We start from the raw sequence: 13567 nt of genomic DNA, 5'->3' as shown, positions 1-13567 counted from the left end.
CCGGAAACATTAAGAGAAAATGAAACTTTTTTCCCTATAAGTTGCTTTTAGTCATGGTGTTTTTTCACATAAGGAGAAATTTAAGTAGTACACCTTAGCTATTATTCCTTGTTGGCCTTCTCTAGCAGTAAATTATCCTGAGAGGTGTATTGTATATAGAAGTAGATAATTATCTGAAAGAGAGACTTAATAAAGCTTTCATGATCAGTCTGGTGTTTCCTCAGAAAATTGGACATAGTACTACTGGAGGATCCCGCAATACCTCTCCTGGGCTATATTCAGAAGATGTTCCAGCTGGCAATAAGAACACATGTTCCACTATGTTCATAGCAGCCTTATTTATAATAGCCAGAAGCTAGAAAGAACCCAGATGTCCCTCAACAGAGGAATGGATACAGAAAATGTGGTACATTTACACAATGGAGTACTACTCAGCTATTAAAAAGAATGAATTTATGAAATTCCTAGGCAAATGGATGGGCCTGGAGGGTATCATCCTGAAAGAGGTAACCCAATCACAAAAGAACAAACATACTATGTACTCAGTGATAAGTGGATATTAGCCCAGAAAGTTAGAACACCCAAGATACAATTTGCAAAACACATGAAACTCAGGAGGAATGAAGACCAAAGTGTGGACACTTCACCCCTTCTTAGATTTGGGAAAAAACCACCGATGGAAGGAGTTACAGAGACAAAGTTTGGAGCTGAGGTGAAAGGATGGACCATCCAGAGACTGCCACACCCATAATCAGCCACCAAATGCAGACACTATTGCATATGCCAGCAAGATTTTGCTGAAAGGACCCTGATGTAGCTGTCTCTTGTGAGGCTATGCCAGTGCCTGGCAAAAACAGAAGTGGATGCTCACAGTCAGTTATTGAATGGAACACAGGGCCTCCAATGGAGGAGGTAGAGAAAGTACCCAAGAGTTGAAGGGGTCTGCAACCCTATAGGTGGATAACAATATGAACTAACCAGTACCCCCAGAGCTCATGTCTCTAGCTGCATATGTAACAGAAGATGGCCTAGTCGGCCATCATTGGGAAGAGAGGCGTCTTGGTCTTGCAAACTTTATATGCCCCAGTACAGGGGAACACCAGGGCCAAGAAGTGGGAGTGGGTGGGTAGTGGAGCAGGGGTGGAGGGTATAGGGGACTTTGGGGATAGCATTTGAAGTATAAATGAAGAAAATACCTAAGAAAAAATTGGAAAAAGAAGAAAAAATAAAGCTTTCATGAGGTTGCCATCAATATTATAGTTGGATTCTGTAGTGAATCAACTGTTTAGGGGTCATCTAGATATCTATGATCATTCTACATACATGCTCCATAAGTCAGTCCAATTAACACACTGTCTTAGCAAGTTGGACACTAGTTGAACTATTAGTTTGGACTCTTAATATGTGTGGCTGAACAAATATTTGTGTTTCCCCAGAGAAAGTTGACACAACAAGGATGTTCAAGACGATTTCATGTAATGGAGAAGTATCATCTGGGCAGAGCATGAGTCTTACTATCTTTAAATAGAGATACTATGTTGATGGACAACTGATCCTCATAAGAGTCAGCTATTTCTTTAAATCATTTTTTGTATGAGTTGAACAAGAACATTTAGAAGCTCACTTGATATGCAACCACTCCCACACTCCCACTCCCTACAAAGATGCAAAGAATTTTGACCCAGCTATACAATCTCAGATAGTTACTGCCAGCATATACAGAAGCAAAAATGTTGATGGAGAGGAGAAACTTTAACTATGGACCATTTAAGAAGCTGTCATATAAACAAGTAATGGTAAAAACAATTGGGTATACACAGTGGGGGCTTCAAAATACAAACAATCTAAAATTTATCTCAAAGTACGGTCAGGGGTTTCAATGTAAAAGGTAAAAGTATACTTCTTCTTAAAAATACCCTAGTAGAAAAATCTCTAGAATCTAGGCCTAGGAAGAGTTGTTTGACCTCAAAATTACTTTGCAAATAGTACAACAAACTAGATTTCATTGAAATACACACACACACACACACACACACACACACACACACACATATATATATATGACTTCTCAAACTTCAGCCAGAAGATGTGTATGAATACATTTACGCATGCTTTTTCAGTGTGTTGTATGTCAATACCCATGCCGTTATCTCCATTTCTGTATTATGTGTATAGTTAATATCACATAGAATGACTTATTGTATTTTATTATTTTTGCCAAATGTATTTTAGCTGTGGTAGGGTTTGTGCATCTCCAATAAAATATAGAATAGGATTGCTTATATCTACAAAAAGGTTGCTAGTATTTTTATAAACATTGCATTAAATTTTTAGAAGAAAAAAAAAAACAAGCTGTCATCTAAACTTGGGCAGATATGTTTTGAAAAGTAGCTGTTGGGGAGTAACTCACATGCTTCTAAGTTTTGATCCAACCCTACTGTAAGTAATCTCAACAAATTAACTGATTTAGCAGACAATCTTGAATAGAATTGTCCCTTTTGTCTGACATTGGGAACTTAATCATGCATCCTTGGGAAAAGTCATGCAACATTTAGAAATCAAGGGCTACTGAGGAGCAATTTTTTTTTATGAAAGTCACTTTTTTTCCAATACAACCCAGAACAATGAGAGAAATTATCACACAACTAAATCTGGCAAGGAGTCACTGTGGCTAATTAAACCCTGAACAAGAGTAGAGGTATTGGAGTCACATCCCTGAGTGAATGGAAATGATAGGTCAAGTACCTGAAGTTGCCCCAGGTGGAGAGGTTGTTGAAGACCATGGCTGACTTTATATGAAGCCTCTGAAAAGGGCTGAAGAGAAGGAAGATAAAGAAGATTAAGAAAAATATTACTTGAAATTTGCAGCACCTAAAAGGATGCTCCCTCACAATTGTGAACATGGGGTTGACAGTAACTTTCTCCATAATTGTCAAATATCAGAAGTACCCAAGATATTCTTTACTAGAAAAATGGGCATACACATTGTAAATAATCTGTAAAATGGAATAATTTCAGTAATAGGAATCAAATAATTCAAAAAAAAAATAAGAAGACCTGAAGAAATCCTTAGTCTTGGTCATGTAAATCAAAATGGCAATTACAGTGGCTACTTGCTGAAAGGTTCTATTACTATCATACTCTTAAAAAGAAAAACCTGTGTCAATATTTGTCAAAACAAATTGTACTATTTGCCAGGATTTCAAGGCAAAGGAGGATGAATAATGTGGTGAAGCACAGGATTTTGTTCTCAGCTGCTAAACCGCATCTGACAAGGAAACTTTCAGAAGATGATGTAACAGTGGGTAAATAGTAATGCTATTCCTCTGAAAACAGTTATAGAATTGTGTTTCTGTGGTTTTTTTTCATATGCATGCATGTGGATATACACGTAGAGGAAAATGGCATCTGGATCTTCACTCATTACTCTCTGCCTTAAGTTTTACAAAAGGAAATATCGTGTTTCCACCCAATCCTTAGTTCTCCATTCAAAGTCTCAGTGTCAGTGGATAAAGATGCACTGGAACATTCTGGTAGTGAACAAGCACCATTGTATTGTTCCTGCCTAATAACTTAGTCCTTGATAACTCCCTAGTCTCTCCACTGTTGCAGTTTTGATTCACATCATGGATTGTGTCATCGGTTGAATGTAGTCTGTACATGGATAGTTCTATGTTCTGAACCTGGTTCCCAGACTAAGAGAACTTAGCACTATTGCAAAGCCTTTAAGGAGCAGGAGCCCACAGAGTTTCTTTGCTCAATTGTTAGTATGCCTTCAAAAGCAATTCTGGTTAGACCTTTGTTAATTTCCATTCAAGGGGTCAAAGAAAGCCAGAGTTTGCACCCACCCAGCTTCTCTGGATTCCCTTGAGATGGGAGCTCTTCCTCTTACCAGTGACATTTACTATGAGCTGATATATACACTGGGTGCTCATTTTCAGAGGCTGGTCCATGCTGTTTGACTTTGCAGCTTTCAAAGTTGTAAATTAGAATAACTTCTCCCTCTTCTCTCTCTTTCTCTCTCTCTCTCTACCTCCCAATATTGAAGTATTCTTGTTACACTCCTGAAAATTTTCTAGTACAGATTGACTCACAGATGTTTTTCAGTTCTGCAAATGCTGACACCACCCTCTCTTTAGAATGCTCATTTGCCAATATTTGCTTCTGTTCATTACCCCTCCTCACCTATTCAATGTTGTCTTTTGCTCTAACATATTTTATGTGGCTTTTAAACTTATCTAAACGGTGTGTGATTTATTAAATGGTCTATACTCTTACTGTGTGTAGTCTCCTTTCCAGAATGTTCCATTGCCTCTATGGAAATTTTAATTCTACAAACAACTAAACATCCACAATGCAGCATGGTTAATTACATAATCTTTCTGATGCTCTTATAATGATAGTTTTATTCTCTCTTCCTCTTCAACTTGCCTTCATGTCCCAAATGGAAACCTACTTAATAAAAGAAAAAAAAATGCCACAAAATCTCTTTTCACTTTCAGTAAATAAGATCATAGCAGAAAACAGAAATGAAGAAATAAACATGATGTTTTATAGCATGACAACATCAAAAGAAGAATTACATGCAAACCAATGAAACAATAAATAAATGACCACATCAAAATAATACATCTTGAAATTAAAACAATGACTGCTTGTTGTTTGCAGCACAACTCTGTCACTGTCTCTGTCTCTGTCTCTGTCTCTGTCTCTGTCTCTGTCTCTGTCTCTGTCCGTTTCTGTGATTCTCACTTTCTCTGTATGTGTGAATGAGTTTATGTGTATGCATGAAAGGATGTGTGTGTGCATTTATGTGCACATGCAGGTAGAAGATAGAGGTCAAACCGTGGGTGTTGTTCTAGAGGAGCCACCTACCCAGTTGTTTGAGGCAAGGTTTCTCAGAGATGTGGTCTCACTGATTAGGCTAAGTGGGTTCAATCCACTCATCATGCTTTCACAGCAAGCACTTTATTAGCTGAGCAATCTTCCCAGCCCTGGAAGTGCTTTATGTAAACACACCTGGCAACACAATATTATACCCCCTGTTTATGTAAACACACCTGGCAACACAATATTATACCCCCTGTTCTAATTTAACTTCTGTTGCTGTGATAAAATACTTTGAGCAAAAGCAATTTAGGAGAAGAAAGGGATTATAATAAGTAATTTGAATTCCACGCCACAGTCCATCACTGAATGAACTCAAGGCAGGAACTTGATAGCAGGCCTGCTTGTCATTCCACACATTTCCTCCAACCCTGGATCTCACTTCACATCCAAAAAAGTATATCAGGAATTGTGAAAAATGCTAGTTGCTAGTTAGCTCCCAAATCTACAATTAACTATCTTTCTTATACATCTCAAAACAGCTGCTGAAGGAATGGTGCTGCCTACAGTGGGCTAAGTCAGTTACCAACCAAGTCAGTTCCCCACAGACATGTCCATTCACCAATCTGATCTGCACACTTTCTCAACTGAAGCTGCCTTTTCAGGTAACCTCCATGATTCATCAAGTTAAACTAACTATGACACCTCTGTACTTTTAAAAGGAAAAGGATTTCTACTAAAGATTGTACTGAATAATAATTAGTTGACAAACTCATGAAAAAGACAGATCAAATAAAGTTATTTACTAAGACACTGATACATTCATTCTAATTGTGTTTCATGCGATAAAAATGTGGAGTAAAATTGGAATACAACACATAGAAATCAGACAGAGAAAGAGGAAAACAGACCTTCTAGGCATAAAAAAAAATATTACCAGGAAAAAATTCACCAGAATAAACTAAAAGAAAATCAGACCAGAAAGAGAGAGAGAGATCACCCAACTAAAGCAAAAAGTAAAGGAAACCTGATGAAATGAACATAATTCTGTCCCCCAAACTAGGAAAATTATTTTGGGATGACTGAAGCCCTGAGGCAATGAGTGTGAGAAAGGGGGCAGAAAATGATAGGAAAAGTTTACCACTTTAACAACTTACTTTGTATATGTATGTACGTATGTATGTATGTATGTATGCTTGTTCACATATGTGGGCATATATGTGAGGGTATACATGTGTGTAGAGGTCAAGGTGATGGAGTATTTCTCTTATTCCTTGAGACAGAGCCTCTAAATTGAACTTTCTTCCTTCTACTACAGCATAGTCTAGCAAGCTAAGCCATCTTTCTCAGTGGACTGCTTGTTTATTGAACAATGGAACCACAAAAGCCCTGGAACACCCAGTGTTCATGTGAATTTTTGAGACTCACAGTCCAGTCCTCATGATGTCATGGCACAGGCTTCATCCTCTGAGCCACTTTTCCATTTACTATGTTTGATGAAACTTATAAACACAGAGTAACACAGCTCAGTGAACCTCTGGCTTATTAAAACAGAATAGGAAAACAAGGTACATTACCATCAAAATCTCAAAATGTCTTAGGAACAGAAAATCTTTCTAGCTTCTGGCAGAAAAACTATATTTTACATAATGGCCACTCAGGAAATGCAACAAAATTTATCAAGATCTTACTAAACAGAGATCCCAGAGAAATGAATTTTACCAAATATGGGATTCCTTGTAATGATATAATAAATTCATCAAGAAGATGGAGCATTCTTAAGTGTTTAGGCTTCCAGCAAGAGTGTGAGATAATTGATGCAAAGCCAAGAGGACACAGACATGAGCAGAGACAGAAGTAGCTACTTCTGTAATTGCAAACCTGAATGTTTTAATCTTGGTATTAGAGCAAGCTGACAAAAAGTCTGTAACACAGTAAAAGACATTCACACTTGCCTAACACAGCAGGACCCAATGGCGAATGGACCACTCCACATAGAGACAGTCCAATTAAATAATATATCAGATAAAATTTGATAAAAACATTAGAATTTTGTCATACTTCAGGTCCCAAAATAAGTCTCTCCACCTTTGACATTGGAAAAATCATGTTCAGGACAACAAAATTCAATCATAAAATTATTAACAAAAATTCATTTCCTAAAGTAAAATATTAAAGCTGAGAACAAAATTATAAACAAAGTCATGACAAGGACAGAAAAGGTGATTGAAGAAACACGTTTTGTGCGTTTGTGACAATGTCTCTTGTACCATAGACTGTCCTCATACTTTTGGAAAATATAAATGGTGCCCTAGAACTTGTTAGTCTCCTGCCTTTATCTCTTGAATGATGGTATTGCAGTTGTATGGCCTACATCTGATTTAGTTGGCGCTCAGGACTTCATGCATGCTAAACATGCACTTTCTAACTGAGCCACAGCCCCAATCATATAGAAATATATTTTTTTTTAGAAACAAATCACTTCATCAGTATGTATTTAGTTTGATGTTTAAACCCCAAACTTTTGGGGTTACTATACTCTGCTGATTGTTTTTGTAGCTCATAATCCTCATAGTTGGACTGGACTATTGATGACTTTCCTTCACTGGTAGCTTGCATAGGGCTTTCCAGTACCACAAAACAGGCCAAAGGTGGATCGACGTCTTCTGGGTCATGTGCCAGAAGTCCATGGTATCTTCAGTAATAAAGATTTAGCTTCTATTTCTGAGTGGCTAGCAATTAGCCTACAATATTGTGGGAGTATCTAGGAGAACCATGCCAGATGGTATTTTATTTAATAATCTATGGCTCTTGAGGAAAGCATTGTCAGCCCAGGTAGGTAATTTCCATTTAAGTTACATAAACATATTTACACATGCACACAAACACACACAAACACACACTCATACATTTTGTCGACTGATAAAGCAATGTGTGAGCCTGTGGAGCACAACTCCTGCATAGGATACTGAGAGGCTAGGGGGCAGAAGTGTGATTGAAAGAGTAAATCTGAGAGCCAGGTGAAAAGAGGGACATTGTATGTATAAGCCTTAAGACTAGGATTCTGGTGAGACAAGTTGGATTTTCCCAGGCTAGCCCACAGAAAACAGATCTGGTTTTCCATGCTCCATTTTGCAGAGGCTGTGCCTGGCTGCCCTTTTGAATGGAACTTCTCTGAGCAATATGTAAATAAATCAATTTAATGATCACAACCAAACAACTCCCAGTAAACGCTGGGCAGAACCAGCAATTCTCTTTCAAGGCCTTTACCCTGAGAATGAAGCGTATGTTCACATAAGCAAACTACACGTGTGGCTGAAAGTTAGGTTCAAAGTAGTCCCAATAGTGGGAATACTGCTGACAGAGTCTTAAATAATCGTTGGGGCTGAGCTAGGCTGGATTCAGATTGAGGATTGCTACCTAAACTCTGCAGCAATTAGTCTTGTAAAGGAGGTTTGCCAAGAAAAGGCATTACCTTCCTTATCTGTACTTTACAGCCAACTTCCTGTGGCAAGGGTGTCTAGTTTCCAATTAACTCAACCTTGTAAGAATTTGAAGTCCCCATGCTCATTCCTACACTGTTGTGGCTTACATTCCACTTTTTGCTGCTCTAATTCCAGATTGTTTTAGTTCACATACCGTCTCACACCTCTTATTGTCCCCTTAAAACCTGCAAGGCTTTTCTACCATTTCCTGATCCCCGCCCCTTATGCCAAGAACCAGCTCCAGCAGTTGGACTCCCCAATAATCCTTTCTTTTCCCCACAACAAAATCTAGTTCAGTGGTTCCAGTGTTCCCTCACATGTACTGGAGAGATGCTTTGGTGGTTAGGAGAGCTTATTTCTTCAACAGAGACTGGAGCTCATATTCCAGTACTCACATGGTGTAACTCCTACTACAAGGACACACACTTCCAGGCTCTGTGGAAAACCCTTACTACTTGACCCCATCCCTACACACACTACACATATATAGAGTTTAAAACCATATGCAAAGGTTATGTACCATATTCATATTCACCAAAACTGTCTTTTAATCTCCTAAAATGGATGACAAACTGGCATATACTTACTGTCATGGGTAGTTTTAATTACCATCTTGATTCTACTTAGAATCTCATGTGAAAAGAGTCTCAATGAAGGATTGTCTAGGTCAGGATGACCTGTAGGCATCTCTGGGAGATGGTCTTGATTGCCTTAGTTAATGGAAGATGACTCAGCCTGAAAGTGGGTTCTATCATTCCTTGGTTTAGTGCATTAGACTACGTGAAAGTCGAGAAAGCTAGCTGAGTACTAAGCATGCGTATATTTATTTGTTTTTGCCATTGACAGTGAGAATACCATGTATCCAGTTGGTTCAAGTTCCTGCCTTATTTTCTTCAATGATGGGCTGTAAATGTAGATATGTAAGCCAAATAACTTTTCTCCCCTAAGTTGCAGTATGTCAAAATATTTTATTACAGCAATAGGAATGAAATTAGGACACACATGTTAGCATGCCCACTGTTATTGTCCTTAGTCAGCTCATATTTAGACAGTCATTTAACATTATACAGACTAAGCAGGTTGTATTTATATACCTTAACAATATATATGTATGTACACATATAACCACAATCAATGAAGGAAGAGGTTACAAGTTAGAAAGAGAGCAAGGAGAGGTACATGAGAGAGTTTGGAGAGCAGAAGGGGAAGCAGGAAATGACGTAACTATAGTTTAACAAAAATAAATAAATAAATAAAAGATTATTTTTCTGAATTGTTTCATTTGATTTGCCTGTGGGCATTTCTGGAGGATATTTTTCGTAACTGGTAATTGATGCAGAAGGGCTCAGCCCACTGTGCAGGGTGCCATCATGAGCCAGTTATCCAGATTCCTTTGTGGCCTCTCCTTTAGCTCCTGCCTTGAGTTCTTGCCTTGGCTTCCTTACATGGTGGACTCTTATCTGTAGGTTAAATAACACCAGCCTCCAAGTCACTTTAGGTCATAATGTTTATCATAATAACAGAAAACACAAGCCCACAGGGAACTTAGAAAAAAGAAACTTTACTTTGTGGCTCAATCCTGAAAATTTATGCTTTCAGACCCTGGTTGTTACTAAATACCCCATCCCAAAAGACATATCCATCTCTTAATGGATCCCTTGAATTTTCTCTTGAACCTACTCCTTTCTTTCTTTAGTGGTTACAATGGAATACTATTCAGCACTAAAGAGGCCACACTATAACTTCGGTAAACTCTTAACTGTTATATTAGTTAAGAAAAAAGACCCTACATATATTTGACATGTGTGGGACAAAAAAATGGGGTTCTGCTCTGCTCAGGGCTAGGGCTGCTGGGTGAGGCAGAACGCAGGAAGTCTGACTGTGTGGGAGTTGGACTGTGGGAAGTTGCAGGATCCCACTCTGGGAGTGAAGGAGGCACAGTCTGGGGTCCCTGCAGACCTGCCAGAGTCAGGCTTCGACTCTTGGGCACCACAGACCACTGGGCACCTAGGAAGATCTAGTTATGGGGTCCCTTTCACTCTTGAACATCCCAGATGCTGCTGTATGTCATAGAAGAGCTGAGAACAAGTGGGGACCCTTGGGCAGACCCTAGCCTAGGGGCCAAAAGGAAAAGGGCAGGGAGGAGAGCTCTGGCAGTTTACTACAGGGAGAAGAGAGTCTGACTAGTTCAGGCAGCTTGCTTGGGTTGGTGGAGGTCATGGCTGGAAAGCAGGGAGGCTCCCTGTTTGGAGGTTAGAGGCACAGCTGTTAGAGGGAAAGGTTTTCCATTGCTCCAGCACGGCGGATTTGATGAAAAGAGACAGTGCATGGTTTTAAGGCATTTATAGTAGAAAGACAGAAAGAGGGAGACATGTAGAGAAATAGAGGGCTACCATGCCCATGTGGAAAGAGGGAAGAAGGGAAGGTGAAGAGAGGGGGAGCAAGGGAGCTAGAGAATAAGAGGTAAGAGAGCAAGAGAGCAAGGGGGCAAGTAGCTGCTTTTATAGTGGGCTGTGCCACCCTGGCTGCTGCTAGGTAACTGTGGGGAGGAGCATACCTAGTTGTTGCCAGGTAACTGTGGGGGTGGAATCCAGACAGAATGCCAGAATGCCGGGAGCTTGGGGCATTGCCTATGTGACTGATGGCCACACACTTCTCTGCAGGGGGCTGTGGGAGGCTGTAACTGTGACAAGAGCCAGGGACCCAAGAGGTGTGGCTGAACTGCTATGTCCCATGGAGGCAGAAGTCACTGCCTACCAGGTCTCCGGGGTTACAGGCCTGTGCTTGATGGGGAACCAGGTTGTCTGTGCACAGTTCACTGCCCCACAGACATGTATGATTTCATTGATTTGAAACTCTAGAAAAGAATCATGAATGAGGAGATGTTCACTGCTGGTGGAAAAGCATAGTACAGAGACATCTGAACCTTTGTTGCATAGTGACAGTGGTTTCGAGAACTGTACACCAAAAGCAAATTTGTAGAACTGTATGCCAAAAGCAAAGATCAGTTTACTTTCTATGAATCAAAAAAGCTAAACGTCAATACAAAAAACCAAATGTTTGGATACTACATAGAAAGAAATACTACATGTCTAGAGTTACACACAATAGTAGTTACAAACATTGTTTATTAAAATTTGTCATTATAATATTATAAGTTAAAACTATTATGCTATGTAATAACTGCATGTTTATTTAATCACTAAACGCACAACCCAGCACACATACAACTGATCCAAAGTAAAGACTAAACCATTATATCTGGTATTTGGTCTTGAACACAAAATGGTCCAGTCCCTTTGGGAAACACTTTATCCATTTCTATTAGAACATGGTTTTCTTCTATCATATCAACCTTGCAGGTGTACTCAAGCATGTGCTAGAGAGAAGTGAAAACATACAGCTGTCTACAGTATTAGGCTTTGGGTGGGGTAGGAGCAAGAGGGTTCCTTACAGTGCTGCATTTCCTTGAGTCATTCAGTTCATTAACTTGCTGCAAGCAGTGCTGAGTGAAATGAGAAAGTTCAGTGCTACCAGACAAAGCAAGGATTCTGAAGGAATGAAAAGCTTTGCATTCTGTAGAAATTGGCTCAATTATTATGTGATTTCTGTTATATGACCCATGTAAGGGATCAGCGCACATATGACTTGTGACTTAGGCTTCTAGATGGTGATAGGGACAAGAGGTAAAAGCTGATCAGGTAGTTTAGGGCAGGCCTCCATAAATATTCTTACTCCTGGCTAGAAACTCTAAGATACTCTTGATTTAGTTCATCATGCCTGAGAGGGTTCTTGTTTCTTGGCATATTGATTATATTGAACACATCATCAAGAAGTTGTAATTAAAATTTGACTGAGAATGAGAGGTACCTGGACACCATGTACTTGAGTCATCTGGACTGGACTGACACCTCCCAAATCTCACCCCAGTTGCTTCTATAAGTTCTAGAAACAGTCTCTAGAGTAGTGTGAATGGAATCCCACTTGCAAGACCCACTCTTACTATAAAATATATCTGACATTTTAATTTCTCTCTTAAACTCTCACCTATAATTCCATGATATACTTCTTTCTAAATCTACCTGCTATTATTATGTTTAAAATCATTCATAGAGTTTATGAAAAAATACAAAAGCCACTAGTTGGGTGTGATTGTGGTAGGTTGTTGAATTGGCAAACACCTTAGCTCTCCAAGCTATGTACCTTGAGACAAGAATGACTCTGTATCTCCTATGGACACCATGTTTTCCATATCAGTATGGAATTTTTTTCTGGGATGAAAAGTGACATTTGATAAATGTGACCCACATGACATCATCATATCTGAAAACAACAACAATAAAAAAGAGGTATAAATTTTGATGCTGATTAAAATTTTTAATTTTTAACCTTGTATTACTTATTTTTTAATTTTTCCATTTTTTCTACTGGAACAAATGATTGACAAGTCAAAATTAAAGCCTAGTAACTATCTGTGATATTTATTTTGTAATGAAATTAAATAAAATGGTTTTTGTTTTAGATCATGGTATTCTACAAGGTAGTGACAGATGCAGATTCTTTATTCTAAGAGCTCACCTTGTTGATCTTCTTAAACACTACATTAAATACTGTGAATCCAAAATGTTGTTTTATTGTGGTATTCATCAGAACTGTTCTGGAGAAAGTGTCTCTGAGCTGAAATGAATATTAAAACAGAATAGAGAACCTGAGTACAGAAGAAACACTGTATCAGATGGAGAAATGGTTTTGGTGGGAAAGCAGAAGGCATGAGTCAACAATGGAGGTCAACTAACTGTCTATTTAAGAGATTGTGAAATAAGACCAGACAGAGACAAGGAAGTGGACTAAGAATAATCTTCAGTAAAGAATAACAATCATATTGACATTGAGATATGGGTGGGGCAGCTTCTTACTTTTAACTCATCTTTATTGATATCAGTGCTTTCCCACATATACCTTATATCTTGGGTATTCTAAGTATCTGGGCTAATATCCACTTATCAGTGAGTACATATTGTGTGAGTTTTTGTGATTGTGTTACCTCACTCAGGATGATGCCCTCCAGGTCCATCCATTTGCCTAGGAATTTCATAAATTCATTCTAATAGCTGAGTATTACTCCATTGTGTAAATGTATCACATTTTCTGTATCCATTCCTCTGTTGAGGGCCATCTGGGTTCTTTCCAGCTTTTGGCTATTATAAATAAGGCTGCTATGAACATAGTGGAGCATGTGTCCTTACCGGTTGGGA

This window comes from Mus caroli, chromosome 1 (genome assembly GCF_900094665.2).
Source record: "Mus caroli chromosome 1, CAROLI_EIJ_v1.1, whole genome shotgun sequence".
NCBI lineage: Eukaryota > Metazoa > Chordata > Mammalia > Rodentia > Muridae > Mus > Mus caroli.
This window is presented reverse-complemented; position numbering follows the sequence as displayed.